Source organism: Pieris napi, chromosome 12 (assembly GCF_905475465.1).
Source record: "Pieris napi chromosome 12, ilPieNapi1.2, whole genome shotgun sequence".
In the NCBI taxonomy this organism is placed as follows: Eukaryota; Metazoa; Arthropoda; class Insecta; order Lepidoptera; family Pieridae; genus Pieris; species Pieris napi.
Window position 1 is genome coordinate 7114466 of NC_062245.1, and position 18037 is coordinate 7132502.

At 32.4% G+C, this 18037-nt stretch overlaps 1 protein-coding gene across 1 annotated transcript in view; it reads left to right on the forward strand.

Moving 5' to 3' along the window:
* Positions 1 to 898: 898 nt before the first annotated feature.
* LOC125054604 (dopamine receptor 1) overlaps positions 899 to 18037 on the forward strand; it is a 66920-nt gene continuing 49781 nt past the window's right edge. Inside the window, exon 1 of the mRNA XM_047656598.1 lies at positions 899 to 1016. The gene's annotated coding sequence lies outside the window, so the exon portion shown is untranslated. The remainder of the gene's footprint in view (positions 1017 to 18037) is intronic.

Genomic DNA, 18037 nt, shown 5'->3' on the forward strand with positions numbered 1-18037 from the left:
AGACTGAGCGCTATATTAAGAAGTGCATTTAAGGATCGAAATTAAAAAAATCTCAGGAATTTGAAAAGTGAGTATGTGAGTATAAAAATATTAGGTAAATTTTGATATCAGCTAAACGTCAATTTAAATCTAAAACTAAATCCGGGGTCTTAACAATCTTATCAAACTGTTATAGGTATTCATTTGACTCATTTTTATATAAATTAAAACTGTAACATTAAAACCGACTCGAAAGTTTAAAGATTTGTAACAAAAGCCAAATTCCAAAGAATTCGAGGTAAGATATATCTGCTCCTTAATTTATAATTATGGAATACTAAAATATTCCTGGTGAAATTATTATTAATTTGGGAAGAAAATATGAACACAATATACCAAAATAATAGTAATTTTTAAATTCAAAAGGATGAGAAAGTTAAGCTCTTAAAGATTATGTTCTCGTCTCATAATATCAGGCAAATAATTTTCTTCGTACTTACGGTAAGGGTTGCCAATTATTTTCACGTTCTTATTATTAAACTATGTAAATAATCATAGAAGTTTTTTGCAATAATAAACCATCGTAGTAATGCTTTATTACTAAGCCATTATGTTAATGTTAAATGATATTTTCTTTAATATACTAACTATTAACGAAAAACAAGAGGTCAAATAATGCGTTAACATTCTTTTTTCCTAAGTTGACTGTTAAGACTCATATTTTTTCCATGAATTTAGTTTGAATGAAAATAGAGCGAGTTACAACCCTACCTGTAGAAGAAAATGGCGCCAATTCACGGCACGGCAGTAGACTGTGCGGCGCCGATGCCAGAGGCCACTAGTTGAGTGCCGCAAGTTCAAGATCGGAACGTTTCAGGACATTTGAAATTCGAACTATTCTAATTCTGTTTAATTTGGCGAGACTTTATTGTCTGTGGTAATTAATTGATGACATTTTTTTTGTGTTTTCTGAGTGAGTGTTCGGTGCATTGGCTATTTTCAAGACTTATTTTTCACATAAAAATATTGGTAATAAGGTAACATATATTAAGTTATAATTAATATGACAATACATACAACTTGGCGAACTATCATATTTTTATTAAAGCATTTTATTATATTTTTAACGGGCATAGTTAATACTAATTTAATCGTTACTTATAATCGTTTATTACTGTAGAGTAAGTTTAAAAGTCTTTTACATTCATAGCAACTGAAGCATTTTATAAGTAATCTTCTATAGTCTGCATTGAAAGTAAGAATTTTTCCTCACACAATAAATTGTAAGTTTTCAAAGAAGTTTTATTATAATCAAGTTGGAAATTAAGAATTTAATTGCTTCAAAGTTATTTATAATTTTAAAGTACACAAAACAAAATATAATATGTACAACATTATAGTTGTAAAAATAATATAACAATCATAGAGGTTGTATGTATAACACTTTTAATTCGTGTAACGATGACGTGAAAAAATACAAAATAAAGAAAAATTCGTTAAATCAGGTACTTTTAAAAGCGAATAAAACCTTTTTTGGCACTACGAAGTGCTAAGTAGGACAGTATTAGCTATTCACACAAATCTCACGTTTTAAATTCAGAATTTCAGCTTAAAAATCCGAGAATTCGAACTTTATTTGCACATTTTAAATGAAAATTTGAAACTAGATGTTATATGGAACGTATCATATATTTTCTAGTTTCACATTTCAATCTTATATGTGCTTTGTATATTATGTAATCTATGACAGCTGTTTCTTATTTACATTCAATATTAATTTAATCAAAATAATTTTTAAATTCTAATCAACATCTTAGTTATTATAAAATTTATACGTAAAAAAGTTTTGAGGCTATAGACAAATCGTTATATCTAAGGGGTTCTAAGGGTATCGAAAAATAGTATGACCGCTATTATCGGTGTATCGCTCTCGAAGGCTATAATGAATAATCAAATCAAATTCTATCAAGAAAAGAGATTTTTGTCTATGTTAGCTTAGGAACTTTTCGGCCCACCTATCTGCCGCTGCAAGTACTTAAATTATTTCTAGTACATGAGAATTTGTTAAGTAACTTCTTGACCACACATCAATGTTACACATAAGAAGACTATAACCAATGTGTGGCCAAGATAAAAGGTACGGACGGCGTGAACAAACATAATGCTTATTATATAATAAGTTTAAGTTAAAAAAATTATACAAAAGTATAAACTTTTGTATAATTTTTTTCGTTTAAATTAGAGCGGTTTATACATTTTTTCGTCTTAATCATGTTACGTGTATGATTGTTTGTACAGACTAAATCTAAGTAAAATATATATCTTTTATAAAAATATTACTGTTTCGATAACTTTTTAAAAAAATATTTTACCCACACAAAATATATCTCTATTCAGAATTTTCTACAACTGAGCGTTTTGTAAAGAATTTTTTGCCGCGTACAACCACTATGTGGAACTAGCTGCTCACTGAAGTATTTCCGAACCAATTCAACTAAGGCTATTTCAAGAAAAGAGCGTACCAATTCTTTAGAAGGTCGGCAACGCACTTGCGATTAACGTGAGTGTCCACGGAGGGCGGTATCACTTAACATCAGATGAGCCTCCTGCCCATTTACAAAAAAAAAACACTACGCATAATTATATAAACCTACATGGATCCACAAAACAACAATTATGGCGAAACAATTAAATCTTAATTTCTCTTTTTTTATTACCAAAATTACCTCAATATTTTAAGCACACATTATTGCATATATTCCGAATTGTATTGCTGTAACAAGAAAAAATTAATATACGTCGAAGCAAACATGATAAATCAGAGCAGGTGCAGACTATGTGAATGGCTGGCAAATTGAAATTCACAGCTTTGTCGCCACAATCCATATAGAAAACTTCGCCTTTGTGTCACAAAATAGGTTATTGTGGGTCATCTTGCTGAAGATTTATTTATTGAAAAGGCATTTTTACTCACAATTACAAATGTTATATAGAAATTGGTCATTTTGCTTGAGGTTTTGACACTGACTTTCAAGGCGCAGGTAACACATGTATACAGGTGTTTCTATAAACAATATTAACTTTAAATTACTCTAATCTACGGCAACTTCAAATTGCAAATAGCAGCAAATTTAACAGGGAATTAGAGGTAAACGTTTCTTGCTTTTTCATGACTTAGTTATTAATTTCAGTCTCTTTACAAATACAATTTGAATTCAATTTTCTGTATTTGCAAACTTTATATTAGTCGCAACCTCGCACAAAAAATATATATATAAATTATAAATACTTTACTTTCCTCTTCACAGGAAGAGGAAAGCTATAAATACCTTACTTAACGAAGTAATACCGAGTTAAGAGCACAAAAATTAAAAAAATGCCAGCTTTTAAAACGTTTTATACCTCCCTAGGTAGTAAAAACTAGAACAATGCACTTAAGTCTTTTTAAAGTCGCACTTTTACAATGGAAACTTATTCGAGATGAATTTAAATGCATTACGACAGTTTCAAATACATTTTTAAATAAGTGATCAGATTTACGAGGAGAAAGAATACATTTTCGTAAAAAACCAGCGTTGTATGGCAACATTTGTTGGCTCTGCGATCCAAAAATTGTCTTGGCCTCCTAAACGAGGAACTTCCTAGGTCTTACTTCCCTGTTCCACCTCCCGCCAATGTTGCACATTTAAGCACTAATCATGACATCAAATTGTTATCCGTTTACTTGGTGAGCCGGTCTCTGACTGACCGCGATTACTATAAAGATCGAAACAATATGAGTTCTTTAGATTTCCGTTAGTAATGTTTTAATAAAATATACTTGCGAAAATCAAAAACAATTTAATATAAATATTTAAAACCACTGTGAAAAATTATTATCAATTGCAAAGTGAATTTTTTAAGGATATTTACAGAGAGAATTCTACGTAAATTATTTGGGTGTATTTCTCGATTATAATTAGATATATGTTATTTCGTAAAGAAAAACAATTACACAATTTAATAACATTTACGGCCTATTCATTTAGCACAATAGTAGAGAAAATAAATGTGTTTTTCCTTAACGACTCGTTACTCATCATTTGTGAGAATTCAAAGGAAAATAATTGCTGTTTAAATTGCTAAACAATATTTGATTTGAGATTTTATTACTTTCAATAAAAACAATTAAAATTAATTTATGCATTAATTATTAAGCGAGGCGGAGAAGTGGAGAGTGTATCAAATACAAAACTGCTTTTGTTTCATTAATAATGTTTTCATAATATATGATAATAAGTTCAGATTTCCTGAAAGTCTAAGATTTAATTAAAAGACATGCTTCCTTAAAATAGTTCGTATTCCTTCGTTATTTTTTCGAAAGCGCGGAATAACAAATTAAGAATTAAATTAGCATCAAGGCTTTTTGAATATTAAAAATATTGATTTTTATACGGATCATTGTGACACAAAATGGCCACAGATTAGTCGAATAGACCATGACTTAGCATGCTAGTAATTATTATGTTATCCCCTGTTGTATAATAATAATAATTATAATACTGTTTTGGAGCTTAATGTTGACACAAACTTTTTTTAATCGAAATATGATATTATGTGTAAATTTTTTATTTATTTATTTCGTAATCCAACACAAATTTATTTATTTTACACAAATTTTAGGAATTATAATAATTAATACGTAAAACACTTGACGTTCCTTACGTGTTTCATATGGTTGTCACAGGGGCTGGCGCGAGGCCATCTTGTTTAGAGAAGTCTTTTGGCGGGTTCTAGAAATAATGAATGTGGGCTATCCTTAAAAATTATTATTATTATTATATCATCAGTAGTACATATTTCATTGAAAGCAAATACGACAGCAGTGTAAATCTATTGCATAATATAATTATAGTATTATTACTGGCAATGTTTCTTAGCTCGGGGGACTAACTGTATACCTATGTTTCTATTTTATTGTTAGTTTACGTTTTGTTTGTGAGTTATTATTATATTTGTTAATATATGTAAACGTGCAGGATGTTTTAAAAAATGGACACGAATATCTGCAGTATGCAAAAACGCGGGATTGACTTTCATTAGATACAGAGTACCGACACAGGTCGGCTCCACATATTACGGGCTTTTTACGAACCTAAAAAAAAACATAAAAGGTTACCCTTATTACAGTGTATAAGAGACCCATTTCAAATATTATTTGAACATGAGACCACAGAGTACTTTTACTATTTTTGTACGAATTACTGACTAAAATTATATCTGCATTATTTTGACAACTGACAATCAATCACACAATATACATTCGATGAAACATTTTGTTCACATTGTTACATTAGTACAGTTGGCGATATAATCCGATTCTGTTGCTGTTCGTTGTGGTGAAGCCACTAATTAATTAGTGAATTTATTACTGTTGCATAATTCGTAATGTGTTGAAGGTATTTCCGATTAAGTATCATTTATCATAAATTCTGTATTACAATTCAATACTTTTTGTAGGTATACATGTAACTTTAGTTTTGTTTGCAAACATAATTGTATGTTTAGAAGCTTAGCAGATTTATTTTGTGTAAAATGAATCTATTATCATAGACTTAAGATATCTCGATAATATGTCATTGTAGTGACAGCCGAAGCTAGTCAGTGTTGCTAGAACCGACCTATTTGTAAATTCTGCCTACCAAGCAGACCGCCGCTTTTCGCCCGCAAACATTACCCTAAAGTCGGGACATACTGTGGTGGCAACACTTTTGTAATATGAAATGTGCTAAAGTATTCTGCTTATTTAATTGGTATCGATTAAACACTTTCGCGACCCTTACATCTTTCGTTTTATAAGCGTTCAATGTTCACATTGTACTAGACGCTAGAGGTCGACAATTTTAAACCCAATACAAATAGTTTTTCTAATATACGTCGTGAACAGTTGTGGCAGACCGCATATCGTGAGCACGTGCCACCGCAAACCGCGTACGTGCCTACTATGTACTCGGGCCAATTCATAAAGCCGGGTCCGGGTTCACGGGTCGAAAATGATAGACATAACTTAATTTTTAATAAAATTAAAAAAAAATAATACTTAAAACGTTATGGCAAAACATTACCTTAACATATAATCTAAATTGGCCTGATTCTAAATCAGTGACTATTGTACTAGTTATAAAGTGATGTCAAAATAGAAATTGTTAAGACAAGTAGAAATGAAATGTAAAACACGAAATGTCTTTCATAAATGAAGAAAGCGAAAAGTCCCGAAATAAGTCTACAAAATCAGTTAAGTAATTGCCATTGTCAAATATATGGGATAGGTGACAATAAATCCCTAAAAGCATCAATGCACTCTGAATATGAAGCGATGATTGCAATAACTTATTGTCGTTCGATCAATTGGATTAATGTACTGCCGATAGGAAATAATTGCCAATCGGGTGCCTATTCATACAATTCAGTACTATCGATACATTCTTTACCAATTTATACGTGAATTTAAAAGTATAAAAGCTACGATGAAGTACTTTTAATCCTCTTATTAATTGGGACAGTTAGTTAATTAAGTTGTCATACTTTTCTTTGTAACTATTACCGTTATTGTCTTTCTAATATACAAATCATCATTTAATCATATGTACTGTTTTTATTAATATTTTCTAATAAACGTAACCCTTATGTTCAAAGTATTTAATAACACTTTTAATTTCCACTATACTTACCCATTGTTTACTAGACTAGTTCAAAGGCTTGGTAATTTCGATTTCGTACTAAAGTCTCATAATGTCGATTCATTCTCGTGGTAAAGCTTTTAATGACGGTGTTTGGCAATTTTTTTGTTGACTTTTGTGGAGCAATTCGTATTTGTGTTCTTGTTTCATAACAATAAGCAATTAAGGCAATATATGTTGTTAATCTGAGAATTATTATGGAATGGAATTTTTTTAAATATTTAGTAATAATGTTACACGGATTTCCTTAAGTATTCCTGTATATCGATACGGTAACGCCACAACCTCGATCGTATCGACAATTTTCTGTACGATTCGTATCTGATAGCCTGCTCAGTGATGCATCCAAAATTGACTGGAGTGGTCTGTACGACTTAGCTTGCCTCGACGACAAAGTTGAGTTGTTCACTTCTTCCATCACAAACCTCTATGATAAGCACGCCCCATTAAGACGTGTTAAACTTAAACATCTACCTGCTCCCTGGCTCTCTGATGAGATAAAAAGATTGATTCACAAAAAAAACAGAGCCATAGCTAAAATGAGAACTGCCAAATCTGATGCGGAGCGCGAAAAATATAAAGTAGTTCGCAATCGTTGTAATACTCGCTGTCGTGATGCTCAAAGGCAACATATCCACGACTCAGTATCCAATGGTGACACCTCAAAAATCTGGAAGTTCCTCAAAACCTTGGGGATTGGCAGATCGGCACAGAATGTTATTTCTTCAGCAATAGATTTAAACAACCTTAACTCTCACTTCACCTGTTCTCCTGCCCACGATAAGTCTTCTCTTAGGAAGACAATCAATAAACTAGCTTCTCTTCCAACTCCAAACTTCATGCCTTTTAATTTCACTGAATTCACCGAGCGCGAAGTGGAGGGTTGCATCCTGTATATCTCGTCGGATGCTGTCGGATGTGATCAAGTTAGTCGTGCTATGATCTTACCTATCTTGCCAGCTATTCTTCAAGTTATTACTCATATTTTTAATTATTCAGTTACTAGTGGTAAATTCCCTACTTCTTGGAAGGATAGTCTAGTTATTCCTATTCCCAAACGGCCCAATCCCATTAACTTTTCTGACTTCCGGCCCATTTCTATTCTACCATTCCTATCTAAAGCTCTAGAGCGCCTTATACACTCGCAGCTTAGCGGATTTCTGAATAAAAACTCAATTCTAGACCCTCTCCAATCGGGTTTCCGCCCGGGGCATAGCACGACTACTGCATTGGTTAAAGTTTGTGACGACATTCGCCGAGGGATGGATGGTGGGCAGCTCACTGTTCTCACTCTGCTTGACTTTAGCAATGCTTTCAATACTGTGAACTTTGAAATTCTGCTTGGGTTGCTTCGCTCTATGAATATCTGTCCATCCGCTATTGACTGGTTTCATAGCTATCTTAACGGTCGTCGGCAGCGTATTAAGATGAATGATGCTTACTCTCAGTGGAATAGTATAAGTGCTGGTGTTCCGCAGGGTGGCGTTCTTTCACCTCTTCTTTTTTCTGTCTTTATCAATACCCTGACTGCACATCTATCCGCTAGTTATCACCTTTACGCTGATGACCTCCAAATCTACGTTCAGTCTACACTGGATGAGCTTCCTCTTGCAATACAGGCGATGAATGATGATCTTGAAAACATAGCCAACTGGAGTAAAGACTTTGGTCTTCAAATTAATCCTGCCAAGAGTCAAGTCATCATCATCGGAAGCCCTTTCTTTATTTCAAGAGTCAAATGGGCTCAGCTCCCTGGTGTTTACCTTGACGGTGTGGCCTTGGCCCTCAATAAGACTGTTAAAAACCTTGGGGTCTTCTTCGACCAAACATTTTCCTGGAGTCATCACGTAAAGGAGATCAGCCGTAAACTTTACGCCGCTTCTTTTACTCTGAAATGTCTTTCTAATTTCCTTCCTATCCGCACTAAAACTATGTTAGCGCAGTCTCTTCTGCTTCCTATTCTCGATTATGCGGACTCATGCTCCTCTGATTTGAACGAAGAGCTACTTGACAAGATCGAACGCCTGCAGAATTTCTGCATACGGTTCATATTTGGTCTTAGGAAATATGACCATGTGTCTAAATTCCGCAGGCAGCTGGGGTGGCTACCTATTCGATTCAGACGTCACGCTCATCTTCTTCAACTTCTATACTCAATTCTTTTCAATCCGAAAACCCCTTCTTATCTCAAAAATCACTTTAAATTCTTAGGTCCTTCTAACTATATGTTACGCTCTTCTAATAGATGTTTATTGGAAATTCCTTCTCACACTTCATCCTTCTTAGGCAATTCATTCACGATCTCCGCCATTAAGTTGTGGAATACGCTGCCCGACTCCGTACGATTGGCTACCTCTCTATCATCTTTTAAAACTCTTCTGCATAAACATTTCTTAACCTTATCCTATCCTGATCAATCGTGACTTGTATAAATCTTATGTTTCCTTTTTCATCACTATTTGCTGTCCATGTATTTGTAAGATTAGCTTTTAAGTTTTTAGTCTGTTGTTAATATTTTTTTTTGTATTACTTTAGATTAAGGTACTATGTATATATATATATTTTTTTTTATATAACATTTGTTTCTGCACTTCTCGCACGTATCATGTTTCTTTTTTTAGTTTTTTTTCTTTAACTAGGGTTGCCTGGAAGAGATCGCTTATTAGCGATAAGGCCGCCCGTTGCATCCCTTATATTTTTTTTTTGTATTGTGTTTGATTTATTGTTTTTTTGCAACGAAGTGTTAATAAATAAATAAATAAATAAATATAGTATAGTTTACTACACGAATTCTATCGAACGATGAATGTTCGTGCTAATAACAAGAGCGTACCATTCCCTCAAAAGTCGGCAAAGCTCAAGCAACCCCGCGGCGTTGCAGTCTGCAGATGTCCGCGGCGGTTAGCACTTAATTCAAAGATATAGACTTAATAAATATTTAATATTAATATTTAATGTAACTAAAAAATGATTAAAAAATAATTTAAAAAACTTTGGTATCTTTTATTAATAATGGCTTTCTTATTCTTCCTTTATATTAGATATATATTATAATGATCAATGAATCTTTGAACTCGGAATTTAGAATTTATTATAAATATATATATATATGTGCTTTGTTTGTTTGAATGTGTATTCCGTTTTTGGCCTTTGTGTTCACAGTACAATGTAATTGTTTGGATATTATTTAGTGAGTAGCTGTAGGAACACCGCCTGCTCCATAAAACAAATAATAGCCTAAGAAATTTCTCTTTTTTTATGTCGGTTAACAAGATGTCGCTCTACTTCCATGCAAGGAAGTAATTTTGTGTAATTAGTTCCCCTATTATGTAAACACGCCAACCGGGTACCGTTTAATTTAGTATGTAACGTCTCCGAGACAAAAGCTCGCAAGCAATCGACTTTAATATATACGGTTACGATAAAATGTAAAACAAAATCGTAAACGTATCGTATACCTACCAGAAAAAAGCACCTACTACTGTTAGCAGCGGGAAAATTTATACATGAACATTGAACATAATACTCGTATCTATAATACTTTAAAGTTGAATAGTTTATTTTGTTTTGAATTGACGAATTAAATTATTTTGTGTTGCGGTTTAATGCAGGTTCTTAAGAACAACCTTGAAACATGAAAAACAAATATTGCATGCAATGCATTTTATTGTTTATTTTTCTTAGGTATAACGGGTAAACCAATTCAAAAATACAAGAACAAGTAAACATTTACTATACTTAAATTACGTCACATGGTGCACGAGCCAAGGCTGTCATTTAGCTCACTCAGGCTTTCTTAGTTTTATAAGCATGGCGATTTCCTAAATCATGGGAGTTACGCCCCGAGACGCAGGCTCTCTCTTTAACATTCGTTCGTTACATAGCAATTAACATTTCATTATTTCGCTTATATTCTATTGTTGTACGCGAGTGGTTAATATAGACTAAAACTAAAACCCTCCATTATTTAAAGCATCACCATCGACGTCGGTGGTGGTGGCGACAGCTCGCACACATGCTATACTATTTTCTTAATTAATATTTTATTATTTTAATTGTAAACGAGGCAATCTATAATATAATTCTAAAATAATTGTATTGTAATTGGGTTTGGTCGATAGATTACGCCATAATGATTACTAACTTTATTAGAGTTTCTATCCCAGCGAATTATTGAAACCACGCGTTCGTGTCCATCTCGTCCTGTGTTTGAGTTTCGTTCTATAAATTATTCGTTACGCTATTACATGTAATCCATATAACGCAGAATCTGTTATATACCTGCTATGATAACTAATGTAGGGTGCCAAGCATCTCCCGCGCTTCATAGTTTGAAGAGTTAATCCGCCGTAGACAGAATCTCGTAAAATGTATATTGTAACATTCTCTGTTATATTTTGTTAATGTTTGTATATTCCTAATTATTTTGCTTTTAGAGTAGATAAGATAAGTTTCTTATTTTTATATGTAACGTGATGACGTGACCTTTTAAATAAAAAATGTGTGCGTGTACTAGGTTATACAAGTAAGAAGTGAAACTTCTTTATGACCTTATTTTTCGAAAAATGATCTACTACATATATGCAACTTTACAGAAATTGGTTAAATAAAGTTAAATTAGATAAAGTTTAACAAAAGGCTTTTATTATCATAGACATGAATACAAATACAATTATTTCATTTTAGTATTACTATCATTGTATATATTTTTGTTACTAATGGCTTCGAATCTCTTCGGATCAACCGTGGTAGGGACAAGAAAAAGATGGCGCGTAACCGAAAAATGTGACAAATGTGTGTAATTTTTTTTCCAACGCCGATAAAGAAGTTTGACTTCAAAAAGCAACATGGCGCGTAACCTGCTACAAAATTTCTCCCATACGTCGATAAAGAAGTTTCACTTCAAAAGATGGCACGTAACGGAAAAATGTGACGCGTAACGAAAAAATTTTACACTAAATTTTTTTCCAACCCCGATAAAGAAGTTTCACTACAAATACCTAATCTAAAAAACATTTTTAATTATAACCTAGTTGTTATACAATGTATAAAGGAAAAGTCGTATAATGTAATGGGCACTTTGATCTACTAAGCCAGCTTGACCTAACTAGGATTAATGTAACATTAGATTTACACGATATAATCTCACTGTCGTATGTGGATTACTTAAGTAGTCCAACTAGTGGAAACACATTTATTTTCTTGATACATAGGCTGTGGTAAAAATATTTATAGTACTTTTATTAATCATTGGTAATGCTGTAAATACTAAACAATAATTACTTAATCAATGCCTTGTATTATTTTTTTCAAACTACGTGACACAAAAATTTAATAGAATTTAAATTTACATATTATAAATAGTTAATTTCGATATTCCATTTTGTTAACATATCAAGGTTTTTTAAATTTTTTACACAGCTTTACTTCTGTCTCTGTGTATAGATATAGTGTATTTTGCTAGTGAGTATCTGTGTCTTATGTTTAAAAAAGGCTTGTTTTCCATATATGTAAAAATGAATTGCTGTTCGTTGGTATCGCTAAAACTTGAGACTGGCTGGATCAATATGGATAATTATAATCTTGAAATATTTGTGAAGTTCAGGAAAGTTTTGATCGGTGGGTAACATAACTAATAAGTAAAGAAAAGTACTTAACCCGACAATTGAATTTTCCATTAAAAACTGTTCCTAGCTAGGAAATATTTGATGTCACTAATGTCTTTTGTCTTTTTATTATTCCTTTTATTATTTTATTAAAAAAAAAAAAAATGTCACTTAGTTGTTTTAAATTTAGATGTCTTTAGAAATTTGTGTTTCATAGTTGTAGTATGAGATCTCTTTGGTCTGTTTTAAATATTTTGTATTAAGTTTTGACACAAACATGTGTACGTGATATGAAGTTCAACGAGTCATCCAGTAAGATAATAAAAACATTAGAATCCGTATTAATATCCTTTTGTCTATGAATATTTCACTGATCCTTTGTCTTGTTGACAGTTTTACGCGTAAGTAAAATGTATTCCCATAACACGTTGTATACTCCTGAAGCAATGAGTTTTGAAATTGAATCTTAATATCCATTTTGATCGTTACGGGACCTATTTTGTGTCGGATTACAAAAATTGGTTTTGAGGCCGAAAAACAATATAACAGGAAAACAAGTTAGCTCTATTATAAAAGTAAAAAAATGTAATAACGGACTATTTTCTATTAACTGGCGCTTAGTTGCTATTTAACTTTGAAATTGATTATTCCATATACGTGGATGATATTTGAGTAAAAAGCGGTTTCTCATGCTTGGTCAAGTGTTTTGTTCATTCAATGCGGTGAACGCATTAAGCCGTGTTTCATTTTCAGGAGACAAGATAGGCGTACCCACTCATGAATAGATACTGTATCATATAACTAATGTTTGCGGTTTATCACGTGCGTATATCATGTTTTAAATTTATTGCTTTTAATAGTCTATTTTGTTATTTTAGGAGTAGAAATTATATATTTGTGCTTTGTGGGTGAATAATTAAATGCTTCATCTGCCATTTTAGTTGAATTTCAGGAACTACAAACTTTCTTTTTGAACAAAATTTCTTGTAGAATCCAAACAACTATAATTTTAAGGAAATTTTAAATCCGCTGATCTGAATTACGTTAATGTTAATTTTAAAACGTATACGTAACGATAAGAAACTGGCATCTGATCTAGAAGGTATGAAATGGTCAACGGATTTGACGTCATAAAATGTGTTACGTTGATTGATAAATTGCACAATAAGTACTGCCTGTTTGAGCTACTACTTGCTTTGTTATTATTTTACTAAGTGTCACGGAGACATGTGGTGAAGCAAACTGGTTTGGTTAAATTTACATGTAAGAGCAATATGCCTGGATATTTCACAATACATCAAACTTTAGATCCACCTACGCACTTAGATTCTCTTCCTTGAATGTAACTCAGTCGCGTGAAGGCATGTAAATAATATATTTCGTGAATAGAATTACTGGCAATGTATTTAAGTTTTATTAATAAATACTATTCAAGTAATAGAGGCACGCGTGAGGTTACTTGAAATGGAAACAGACAGAGCAACTTATACTAAATTACTAAACAATCAGTAAGATTGTTAGCATCACTTTATGCTCACTCTCCTTTATATATTTGCATGAAGTATTTGAGTATTAAGGTCGGTTAATTCTTGCGTGAATTAACTTATGCGTGAACTAACTTGAATCAATGTATCGATCTATTTATTTGTAACGAGTTGGAATAATTGTGGCAACTCGTTCTAAGATTAGTTTTCCTTTGTTTTATATCTGTTTATTGTATGCTTATAAATATATGTAAACTTTAATTGCTGTTAGAAATTGTGTATTATTTATTAATTTAAACTTAACACAACTTAAGTACTTGGAAGCTTGGAACTTGGAAAATGCACTTGGAAATACGCTTAGGTATTTCTTCGTTCAATCAAAGAACTTAGTAAACTGTGCAAACTATGCAAATCACTATTATTGAAGTATTATTTGCTTGATACTTTTGCTTAAATTACTATTTAAAAAATCTGGCATTGAAGAAGAATATTTATATTTGATACTAGTTCTATATAGTGATATACAGTAGATATAGTACTGCTGCGTTCTACTCGTAAATAAGCATATTCTATTTTAATACGAGAAATGCGTAAAATATAATGATAGATAGATAAGAGCATATTCAGAAGTATGAAACAATTTTAAGGTTGTTCATGCACATTTTCCTGCAAAATATAAAATAAATCTTATTATTGGTATTTTCAGATTAGTCGGACAACGTAGAAACGCTTATCTTCATAAAAGCGAGCAAAACTAACACAATCGAATCTAAATAAATAAAAATGGATCGCAAAATAAACGGCTGGACCATTTCGTTTCTTTATTTGTTTTTGAGCTCTGATGAGGCTTTTTATGGAAAAAATTAAAGTACTTTGGTTTTTAATACGGAAAGGAGACCAGTGTCTATGGGGTAGCTTAGCAATATATTCCTTATGTCGGTATGTAGCTAAAAATGTGGGCCAATTAAAAAAAGCAATGTTGGCCTAGAGGCTTCAGCTTCACTCTCATCCCTGAAGTCATAGGTTGGATTCCTGGCTGTGCACCAATTGATTTTCGTTATATGTGCGCATTTAACATTAGCTTGTACGGTGAAGGAAAACATCGGGAGAAAACGGGCTTGTCTTAGACCCAAAAAGTCTTGATAAATGATCATGAAAAGGTTTAGGCGCTATTGAATTATTTTTTATTAAGGTAAATATCATATTATTGCTAGAGATATATAATAAAGAGATATGAGCTTTCCTCTCTAGTCTCTAAGGTTATCGTGTCTGAAGATTGTTACTGGCATCAATGATCAGCGTTGCATATGTGGGGTGGAGTCCAACGGCCTATTCACATTTATCAAAATTTAATACCATAAATAATATAAAATTAAAGTATGTATACATAAATTATTAGCACCATATAGTTTATTAAAAACTTGTTGAGATAATTCAAGCGAAACTCCAAAGCAGAACCTCAAGACATTCCCGTTTATTAAACTTTTGATTAACTTGAATCGATGAATATTTATGTTTTCTTGTCATTTTCAACAAAAGACAAAATTTCGCAATATTTTTATAAGATTCACACAAATACTAAGTTAGTATTTGTCACTTTTATAAATATTTGTGATCCACGTACTTCTTCCATATTTTATGGGACTCGTAGCAACCTCCCTTCTTTAAATGTATATATTGGGTTGGGGAAAAAGTCTTTTCGCATTACAGTATGTATGAACTTGTAATAAAATATCTTTGGCTATACTAGATGGATCAGGCTGGTTTTGTTATCAAGGAATGTTGAGATATTAAAGAAGATAATTCCAAAATCAAATTAGGATAATGTTTGTTTTTTATTTATTTTTCGTACCGTCAAGATGAGTGAACCGAATGAAGAAATTCGATACATTTATAATTTTCCTCCAAAAAAGGTCGAAATACAACACAAGCCGCGAAAGAAATTTGTGATGTTAATATGGCCCTAGCACAGTATCTGTGACAGTAGCACAAATTTGGTTTAAGCGTTTTCAATCCGGAAATTTTGATGTCAAAGATCCAAGTCGCTCTGATCGCCCTATAACGGATAAAATGGATGCCATGTTTGAAAAAGTGGAGCAAGATCAGCATATCAGTAGTTAAGACGTAGCTGAAGAACGGGGAATCGACCACAAAAAAGTTTTGGTGCATTTGGAAAAAACTGGGTACACAAAAAAGCTCAATATTTGGGTACCTCACGAGCTCACTGTAATAAACCTAATGAACCGTGTACTCATTTTTGATTCTTTATTACGACTTAATGGAACCGAACCATTTTTGAAGAAGCTGACAACTGATGATGAAAAGTGGATCACGTATGACAAGAACGTGCGAAAAAGGTCGTGGTCAAAGGTCGGTCAGGCTTCCCAGACTGTGGCGAAACCCGGGATAACTCGCAACAAGGTGATGCTGTGTGTGTTGTGGGATTGGAAGGGCATTATTCATTATGAGCTGTTACCACCAGACAGGACCATCGATTTTGAACTCTACTGCGAACAACTGATGAGATTAAAGCAAGAAGTTGAGAGAAAGCGGCCCGAATTAATCACCAGAAGGGGTGTGGTTTTTCATCATGATAACGCTAGACCTCACACATCTTTAGCATCTCAGCAAAAACTAAGAGAGCTTGGCTAGGAGGTGATAATGCATCCGACGTATAGTCCTGACCTTGCACCTTCAGATTTCCACCTGTTTCAGTCTCTCCAGAATTCTTTAGGCAGTGTCAGGTTAAAATCACGAGAGGACTGCCAAAACCAATTGTCGCGGTATTTTGATCAGAAGTCCCAAAATTTCTGTAGCAATGGGATCATGTCCCTACCTAAATGATGGCAAAAAAATATCGAACAAAATGGTACCTACATACTTTAGTCAAATGTAAATAAACTATTTTAAAAAATGTTTTGAATTTTCTTAAAAAATGCGAAGAAACTTTTTCCCCAACCTATTATGATTAAAAATAACTAAATAAACAAAAGATTACGTTAAACTTCAATTCCACATGATCCAATAATCATATTTATCTACCAAAAATCAGAACCGAATTACTTCGTATATATCTTATTTCGGAGCGAGTACAACAGCGTGCCAATAGTAGCAGTGGACTAAATAAACTTGCGAAGGTTTTTGGTGAATGGACTTTGATAAACTAATACCGGACGACGCGACGGTGGTATATTTTTTTACTTTCTCATAAGTTAAGTTGTTCTCATGTGACGCACTTTACCAAAAGTCTTCAAACCAAGTAGCACAAAACAATTCCTTAAAGAAAAGGCATTTTTTTCTTTTTAAGATACAACAAGTTACAAATGCTAATTACTAAGTAGTTAAGATCTCGACTTGGATTCTTGCCAACATGGCTGGCTTTATGAATAATACATAAATAGGATTCAAGATAGACATCTGTGAGGTCGCGAATAAGAGATAATATCCAAATTAATATATTTTTTTTTATATATATTATGAATAATTAGGATTTTTGGTGCTTACCAGAACTTGTCTAAATTAAGGAACTTTTATGATAATATAAATGATAAAATCAGCTATTACACACATTATGATTAATAACTAACAATACACGTATATTTTTATTATAATTTCCATCTCCTATAAGAACAATAATAGCTTAAAACGCCTGGTTTAAATTACAAAGCTGACGTATCCGATTATTTCGTCAATATGTTAATGTCTAGTTGGCTACACAAATTCTATTCCAACTATGTAACGTGTTTTCGTGTATTTCCTAAATTTGAGCTAAATTTTTCATAAATAATATAACATCGCTATAACAATAGCTATTCAACTTACGTATTGTTTGTTCACCAGAAAACCGTCTTCCTTCAAATCTGAAAAAAGAAAATAAATAATAAAAGCTATAACTTATGAAATTTTCTAAGAACTTCTTATCTCTTAGAACTGGCCCATTCGTATAAAAGTAAAAAGAAAATAAATTGTTTCATTTTCAATTTAAAAATTCAGCAAAATGTTGGATAAAATGAAACCCTACAATGCAGTTAAGCCTTAATTAATAGCTTGATTGCATAAACTTAGCTCAAAGTTATAATTAATACTGCACATGAAGCTATATATTAGCAGGTTTCGCATCGGTTGAACGTATCGGAAAACCGAAAACAAATGTTATGCAATTAAGAAAAGTTTTCCTTTAAATTACTACCCATTTTATGTTTAATCACAATTAGTCAATATAGGTTTGGGTCTTGGAAACAGACGATTG